The sequence below is a fragment of the Triturus cristatus genome, chromosome 5_1, assembly GCF_964204655.1.
Source record: "Triturus cristatus chromosome 5_1, aTriCri1.1, whole genome shotgun sequence".
Taxonomy (NCBI): Eukaryota; Metazoa; Chordata; class Amphibia; order Caudata; family Salamandridae; genus Triturus; species Triturus cristatus.
The window spans coordinates 758,600,821-758,610,075 of NC_140587.1; the positions used below are offsets into that span (position 1 = coordinate 758,600,821).

The following is a 9,255-nucleotide window of genomic DNA, read 5'->3' on the forward strand; positions in this document are numbered from 1 at the left end:
GCCTAAGGGCCTCATTTAGAGGTTGTAGTGAAGTGAAAATATTTCAATTTGTACAGGAAAATGTCAATTGGAAGTAGAATCCAAGGCTGAACTTCCTACGCAGTATCATCCCCATGGTGTAGAAAATTCAGCTGGTAGATTCCAATCTATTCTGAGTTTCTTCCAGAAACTGACATATTTTCTGTTCCTTTCAAACCATAAATGAAACCTTAGGTCCTCTTCACACTGATGGAAGAAAATCCTCCACTTTTAGGGCCTAATTCACAAAGGTAAAAAGCTACTCCGATAGCTAGTTGTCAGAGGGATAAGTATAAATAACTCAGGAGATTCATTGGCAATGGGGCGCAGAAGTGCGATGGGTCCAATTCCCCCAGATGAGAGGCTGTTTTTACTTCAAAACCTGGGGATGGGGACCCAATTTACTTGCTTGCATTATAGACCATGAAGCCATTGCTATGTCACTGCTAGGTTTAGGCTTACTTTTTCACTAGTCAACGTTTCTGAGTGGAGATTTACAACTAGATATAGCTGTCACGGTCCTCACGCTCGCCCCTGATTGAAAAGGGGCAGATGGCGCAACCGCGCAGCGTACGCACCGCTGGCACGCCTAAGGTGTGGCTAAGGCAAGCCCGTCTGCGACCGTCCGCGCCCGAATGGGTCCAGGGGCCAGGACCCCTGGTTCTCCCAGGAGGACATTACGCTCTTATTCGGCAGCTCAGCTGTATAACTTCAGAGGGACCGGTGCGCAGGTATGCTATCACAGCATTGGTCCGCCCTTTGTTAGTAATGCTTGCCGCCACTGTACTATGGTACTAGATCCCCAAATCGCAATTGTAAAGACTCCCCATCACCACACAGTCTACAAAATGCGCCTGCTTAATTATCGCGCGCTTCCCAAACACGCCATTGAAACCCGGTTAATGCTAGAAGAAGAAAATCCGGATGTTATGTTCCTCACAGAAACCTGGCTCACCAGTTCTCTGGACCCGGTAGTGGTCCAGGCTCTTCCTCCAGGCTATTTAATCCAAAGACAAGATCAGATATTAAGCAGAGGAGGAGGCCTGGCCATTATTTATAAAGATACCTTCAACTGCTGGATCACAGCGGGATTGATTTCCGATTGTGAAAGTGTCTCATTTGTCATTAGTTACTCTCATACCTATACTTTTTCTGGGGTACTAATCTGTAGACCCCCAGGAGCAATGGGGCACTTTAACAGTGACCTACCTGAAACGATAGCCAACCCAGTCAGCTCCCTGCCCAATTTCTCGGTACTGGGGGACCTGAATGTCCACTTCGATGATATCTCCGCATCTATTGTGTAGGAAATGACCGATAGCCTGGGTGCCCTCTTACTTAATCTGAAAGTGACAAGTCCCACACACCCAAAAGGTCATTTACTTGACCCTATCTTCACCAACATTAATAACGTAATGGTGGAGAACCCTACTCCATTCCTTGGTCTGATCACTATATGATATCTTTCTCATGGACCCCCTCGATTAGTGATCTGCCACTGGAGCCGGTAAAGAAACGTAGTCGTAATTGGACCAAGCTTCCTATTGAGGCCTGGGCACTTAAGCTCAGCAATACCCGACCTGTATTGGAGGCCGATCCAGAATCTGCCAATCATAAGTTCAATCAATGGATCGAAGCCTCGCTGGACTTGGTGGCTCCAAAGAAATGGACAACCAATAGGAAGGGCTCTAAGAGAATTGCATGGTATACCCCTAAGCTTAGAGAACTGAAACTAAAATGTAAACAATCGGAGAGGCGTTGGAGGAAAGACTTCTCCGATGAGAGGAAATGTGTCTACAAGGAAGCCATTAAAATTTATGAGTCAGAAATTAAAAAAAGCCCATCCCTGTACTACGCTTCAAGGATCACCTCAGCCTCTAACTCTCCGCGTGAAATTTTTAAAATAGCCAAATCCCTTATTAACCCCCCGTCTTCAGCGTTGCCCGCTGTTGACACCTTAGGACGCTGCAATAATCTAGCAGAATTCTTTTCAGCCAGTTATAACTCCTCTGAGGAACCTTCCACTGGAAAGTAAGTCAAAACCACCTATCGCTCCTTTAGAGGTCTTCCCTCCCATGGACATGAAATCCTTAAAAATTTACTCCAGTAAAATAAAATCAGGCTCCCCTATAGACGTGCCCCCCCCCCTGCAACTCTGAACCAAGCCTGTGAAACAGTCGCCCCCAATATGCTAGAACTTATCAATCTTTCACTTGCCTCCGGGTCCGTTCCCTCTTTATGGAAACGGGCCATGGTCAGAGTATTGCTGAAAAATCCATGCGCGGACCCTGAAATATTTGCCAATTATCGGCCAATCTCACTCCTCCCAGGGATCGCAAACATTGTGGAAAAGCATGTAAATCACATTCTGTCCACCTTCCTGGAGGAAAATGGCTGCTTCCATCCATCTCACACCGGTTTTAGACCCCAACAGGGAACAGAAACAGCCCTTGTCGTAGTTGTTGAGGAAGAAAGGAAAATCATGAATGCTGGAGGCTCAGCGGCAATTGTCCTCCTCAACCTGAGTGCGGCTTTCGATACCGTTAATCATCAACTGCTTATCTCTAGAATTAGAGAGGTAGGGGTGTCGGAAGCTGCACTAATTTGGTTGGAGTCTTTTTTAGACAAGCGATCATTCCAGGTCTTTGAGGACAATTCTTTTTCAAACAGTATGTTGTTGAGTTGTGGGGTTCCTCAGGGCTCGTCCCTGAGCCCCACCCTTTTTAACATTTATATAAGTCCTCTGGCCGAGATTGTTAAACCCTCTGGCATACAGATCGTCACATATGCGGACGATACCCAATTGATTGTCTCCCTTAATCAATCGGAGAACAGGGCAAATAATTTGGCCAACTGTTTGGAAAAAGTGTCGGCATGGATGGAGGGCTCATATCTCCAACTGAATGGAGCAAAAACTGATCTTATGTTCCTGGGTAAACCCTCCTCACTAGGCCCTAGTTCTCTATGGCCTAAATGCTTGGATAGTATGCCCCTCCCAAAAGAACAAATCAAAAGCCTTGGAGTCTGGATGGACCATAATCTGGACATGAAGAAGCAATCTCGGAAGGTAGCAGGAACCTGTTATGGAATACTTAAGATGGTTAGGAAAATCCTTCCCCTGCTGCCTTTCAATGCCAGGAAGCTGCTAGTTCAAGGTTTAATTCTCTCACGGCTAGATTGTGCAAATGCCTTATATCTGGGCTCCCCGCTGTTGGACTTGGCCCTTCTGGCAGGTACACCCCTGAACTTTTTTGCTTTTACTGGTGACCTGGTGGTAGCGATTTTTGGTTTCTGCGCACTTTCCCTGTGTCCCAGAGTAAAGTGCGTGCGCACTCTGAGTGCATGTGGTGAGATAGGCCTGCCCTCCCATAGGAATGCATGGGGAATGTATGTGCCCCTGGTAGTTCCTGATGCGTGGGGTGTGCAGGGTCGAGTCTGGTATGTGCGGACTCGTGTGATGAAATGCTGCGCAATGATGTGTGCGGCGTGCATGTACCTAGTATGGAAGTGCCACTTCTAGAAGTGGGCACTTCTGTGTGCAGGGTGAAGTGTGTGCCTTGTCTGCTCCAACGACGGGACCAGCATGTATGGTTTTAAAGCGCGAGTGCGCTCTCCCGCTTCTAAGGGGCACATTGTTTGAGAGCCTGCAAGGCTCGCGAGTCCCTGAGAGGGGCTCCAACGACGGGGGCCAGGAGTATTTGTTTAGAGCCCCGAGGCTCCAACGTCCGGGGGCATTTCTTATTGTTTGAGCCCAGAGAGGATCCCCGTGAGTACTGTATGTTGTTTGGAGAAGGCCCAGGAGTGCCCCAGCATTTCTAAAGCTGCCCAGCACTTAGTGGGCAGCTGCAACGTTTAGGTTGTGCCCAGTGCTACTTTGCGCTTTGGCTTGCGCAACTTGTGCAGTCTTGCCCTGACTCTGCTGGACAGGGCGTCCTAGCCCCGACAAGGCCAGTTGGCCTAGGGACTGCCACTAGTGGTGGCTAATGTGAGTTTTGCGCTATTGTTCCTAACCTGCACCTCTGAATGTGTTTTTATGCGTCATGTGTAATGTGCTTCTACCCCTACAGGTATTGTGATACTTAGGTGGTTGCTTTTCTCCTAGTACAGGTGGTGCTAGTGAGGTCCTGGTTCCCTGCGCAATATTTTCCTAAGGTGGTTAGGGTTGTGTAGGTGGTACTTACCTGTTACCAGTAGTTACTGGTTGTGTGCTACATGTGTTATTTTGTGCTACAGTAATTTTATATCCTATGTTCTAAGTGCTAAGTTCTAAAAGTGCTAATTCCTGACACTGGTCCATGTGGCCCTGTCCCCTGTACATATAATCCCTTGTAAATTCTGCCCGTGCCTTCTGGCACATTGTAGAGTGTGTATTTTTATCTAATGTGTTTTGGTATAATACAAAGGCTATTTTTATATAATACCTTGTGTGGAGTTTCGGGCCTTGGGTGTTGTTGCTGGGTGCGCGCGCAAACGCTTTACACATTGCCTCCGGGATAAGCCTGACTGCTCGTGCCAAGCTACCAAGGGGGTGAGCAGGGGTTATCTTTGGCGTGTAACTCCCCAGCCCTGACTAGAGTGGTGGTTTCTGCCTGGCTTTGGCGCAAGCCCTAGCCAACCAGAAATCCCATTTCTAACATTGGTGATCAGCGGTGGGATTAGGACTTGCGTTTGCGCTGTACCGCAGCAGCAACTGGCTGCACTACAAAACTCTGCATTTAGATAATCACATGATTTGGGGATTATTGTTTTTTTGAAGTTCCATTATTTCTTCTCCTGAAGGTGTCATTTTGTAATTGTGTCCAGTAGATTTGTCCCCCGCCCTGCGCCCAGAGTTTGGTACCTTTGTCACGTGTGGTCAGGTTGAGGAATCAGGGGTGGTAGAAACTGCCTTACCAGTCCGAAGGGAAGGTTGTGTGTGGATGAGTGGTGTGTGGCACTAGGCAAGTGAGTGTGAGTTCTCTGGGATAGAGGGCTGGCTGAATCCTTTGTGAATTGTGTACTCCTGTGTTAAGCTCCCTGTGTAATCTTTTCACCAGAACGTCCGCCAGAATGGAGCCTGCTTTTGATCTCAGTGAGCTAGTTTGGTACAGTATGCAGGAGTTGGAAAGGTTCTGTAGAGAGAGAGACATAGGGGTGAGAGAGTCAGCCACTCTGTATGAACTTAGGGACCACACGATCCAGTGGGTTAAAGATCAAAGGGATCTTGAGCTCAGTAGGGAAAGGGCCCGGGCCTCACACCTGGAGGGTGGTGGGTCTGTGGGGAGCCCTGAAGATTCAGAAGAGGAGGAAGAAGCTGACAATACCTGGACGCCAGTAGAGAGTGAAGACCCCATAGGTAGGGAGTCCCTTGCTGGGTCAAGCGTAGGAGGTAGCGCCTCATCCCTTTCCCTGTCCCCAGAGGAGTGGGTAGATAGGAGGGAAGAGAGGGAGCATCAGCTGGCCATGGAGAAGATCCCAATAAATTCAACCTACAGACTGAGCTGTACCGGTTTTTTCGAAAGATACGGTTACGCTATTTCTTTCGTCAGGCCCCTGTGAGTACAACTACATCGTGCACTGGACTACGCACTCCATCGACTTTTACACCTACCTCTCAGATGGTTTCACATCGGATTTTAACCTACGAGAGTACTGTACTAAAGGAGGCGCTTGGAGTATGCTCCACTAGAAAGTATGTCAAACACAATGTCACCTCAGCTGAACGGAAGGCCCTGGACGATTTGAGGAATAACCGTTCTATTGTCATCAAACCCGCTGACAAGGGAGGAGCCATCGTATTACAGAACGTGGATAATTATAAAGAAGAACTCTACTCCCAATTGAATGATGGCATTAGCTATACCAGACTCAACATAAATCCCACGAAAAAGATCAGCACCATGATCCTTCGAATAACCCAAGAAGGCCTTGCCCAAGGCTTCCTCTCAAACCTGGAGTTTCAGTTTCTGAATCAACCCCAGCCGCGTGTTCCGACAATCTATACCTTACCTAAGGTACATAAGAATTTGGAAAGACCGCCCGGCCGCCCCATAGTCTCGGGGTGTGGCTCAATCCTCGAGCCCCTGTGTAAATACATCGACTTCTTCTTGAAGCCATTGGCAGAGAAAACAGATTCTTACCTACGGGACACGATGCAAGTCATTAATCTGATTGATGGGATGCCCTTCGATCCAACCACCCAGATTCTAGTGACAATGGACATTGTGTCTCTATACACAAGTATCCCTCAACAACATGCTCTGGAGGTGATTTTGAAATGTTTAGAGACAAGAAGCCAACCGGTGCAAGTCCCCTCTGATTTTATCATCAAATTGCTCAACATAGCAATGACGCAGAATTTCTTTTTCTTCCAAAATGACTTCTTCATGCAAACGAAAGGCGTGGCGATGGGTGCCAGCTTTGCCCCAGATCTGGCCATTTTGTATATGGACGACTTCGAACAGACTTTTGTCAGTAATATCACCAACCCATTCAGGCAAAGAGTCAAATATTGGAAACGATATATCGACGATGTCCTGATGATTTGGACGGGCAACGACCAGGATCTTGATGAGTTCTTTCTTTGGTTGAATGATAGATCGGCAGACATTCGGTTTACCATGACCAAGGATAAGTCCAGTATCGATTTCCTTGATATCACTATCAAGGTTAGGGACGACTGTTTGTACACAACCCTGTTCCGAAAAACTACGGAAAGAAACACCCTTTTGAGGTATGGAAGTCACCACCCGAGAGGACTACGTGATAACCTCCCCTTTGGACAGTTTCTGAGGATCAGGAGGAACTGTTCCAGAAAAGACGATTTCTTCACGGAATCCGATGACCTCATCCTCAGACTGATTGAACGCGGCTACCCTCGGAGGCTTGTCAAGAGGGCCCGCAAGAGAGCCTGGTACAATCATAGAGACCTCCTCCTTACCCCCAAAGCACGGATGGATGATCCCAACAGACTTATATGTGTTACGACCTTTAACACCAGGAGTAATGATATCCGCAAAATCGTCAACAAACATTGGCACCTGGTGGCAGCAGAACTTCAGCTCACTGAACCCCCAATGCATGCCTTCAAAAAAGGCAAAAATGTCCGCGATCATGTGGTAAAATCGCTTTTGGAAATACAACCTAGACCAACAATTGAATCGCTTTGGCATCTTCCGGCCCCCACGGGTCATGTGAAATGTGGACAGTGCAAAGCCTGCAATTTGACTCTTGAAACAAAGACGTTCCAGCATAACAACTGCACGGTGGATTTAAAGACACTCACCAATTGCAATACTAAGAATGTTATCTATGCAATTGTCTGCCCCTGTAGCAAGATCTATATAGGCCAGACCACCCAGAAAGTGAAATGCAGGATATTGCAACACTGCAGCAGGATTAGATGTAACACACCTGGTGCACCCTTGGTTGACCACTTCACAACATGCAACCATTCCCCTGAATCACTTAGATGGCTGGTAATTGAAGCCATAACACTGGGTGTTAGGGGTGGTGACCTCGGTTCAATCCTAAACATCAGGGAGTGTAAGTGGATGGACCGTTTTGACTCTGTCACATGTGGCCTGAATGAACTTGACGCAACTTTTAGCCAAATATCCTTAATAAACAATGGTTAAACATCTAAGCCAGCATGGGACCCACCCCTGTAATTGTCTAGTATAAGTCTGGGTGAATCCCCATTACACTGGGTATTTGCAGTGTTTACTTGAATACACCTCCGCTGTGGTGCCGTTAAGTGATACCAATCACCTGTGTTGTTACGTATGCTATTTGAGCGTTAACAAAGGATATATATGTCATGTCAAATGTTGGGTTGTTTTCCATATCATCTACTGAGGTTACCATACTACTGTTTAAATTATTGTATTGCTTTTTAATACTGTGATCATGGATCAAGAACCAGCAAATGGTCCCTGCTTTAGACAAACTGAGCCAACACTACACACCCCTTATCCTCCACCAATCAGGACGCGTCTGATCGATGTATATTTGATCAGGTGACGCGGCTCAAGGCGAGCTGTCAGACCGACTTACGCGGCCCTCGAGGTATGTTATCGCTTGCAGCTGCGGCGGTTTCGCTTCTCTCTGTCTCCCGTTAAACTTCTAGACCCTTAGCCGGGTTCGCACATGAACACGTGACTTGACACACCCCCAAGCCTACCAATCAAGGCGCGACCAATTGGTTGTGCGCGCGATTGGTCCGTATTTGTTCAGTCCTGTGACGACACCCAGGGTTAGCTGTCAGTTTCCACGGCGCGGCCCTCGAGGTATGTTGCAGCCCTAGTACTCAGTGGTCCTTTTCCCCAATGCTAATTTACAAGTGAATCTTGCCACTTTCTCAGTGTATTTGGGATTCCCTACACCTCTGTACGCCCTGCCATAATTTGCAGACGTACCATGAATGCGCTGATACTTAATTTTGTTTCACAAGTTTCCCGCGCAATATATTTAGGGTTAGCAACCTTATATGCGCTTTGTTTTTACAACGGGATTGGAGTGTGGGAGACCACTAACGCCATCTCCCCCCTTTCTTTTCAGCTCCCAACACCATTGGATGAGTGTTTATGCTGATACATTCAGCCCTCCCTTGCCTCATTTTTCGAGCATTGGAATACTACACCTTGGGTGAGTATTTCTGGTTACTTAGGTTTTACTGACACCCGTCTTTTTAGTATGGTTTTAGTATTCCTCGTCTCTTTTCCTTCCTCCTAGGAGCACTGACTGGCCCCTTCCCAATTTTTCCAGCGTGACAATTGCCGCTGCTGCTGGTAAATAATTTTTTACAATTGTTCTCTCTTAACTGTAATGGTCCTCCATAGACACACCTCACGGCTTTTTATTTTTGACCTTCTGCCCCCAGGTGTAAGCCCTTCCCCCGGTCCTGATGAAGACCCCAACCCCAAGCAAACCAATTTGCTGGCTCTAACAGGGGTCGAAACGTCGACTTTTTCATTTCTTCAATCAACACAGGAGATTGTCAGTGAATGCACAACTGCTGTCTTAGTCTGTGTTATTTAATTTAAGTTTTGTGGCCATTTAACTGGCAGGTCAGGTTCTTCAATTGAATTGTGGATGTTCGTAAATCTTTCACTACCTCCCTCCCTCACTACGCCCTGCACTAATCCCAAAAATCCTGCACTTATCACGTACCTTACACCAAGATACTTTTGAATATGTTGATATTGTGATGTTTTTTGGCGCTGTGTGGAATTACTGATCCTTTGTTGGACTTAGTAA

General features: G+C 47.1%; 1 long non-coding RNA gene across 1 annotated transcript; it reads left to right on the forward strand.

Annotated features, from left to right (window-relative positions):
• Window positions 1-8,594: 8,594 nt before the first annotated feature.
• LOC146831433 (uncharacterized) lies at window positions 8,595-9,043 on the forward strand. The gene is made up of 3 exons (XR_014961290.1): window positions 8,595-8,643; window positions 8,731-8,786; window positions 8,879-9,043. It is a non-coding gene; the product is annotated as an uncharacterized LOC146831433 (long non-coding RNA).
• The last annotated feature ends 212 nt before the right edge of the window (window positions 9,044-9,255 follow it).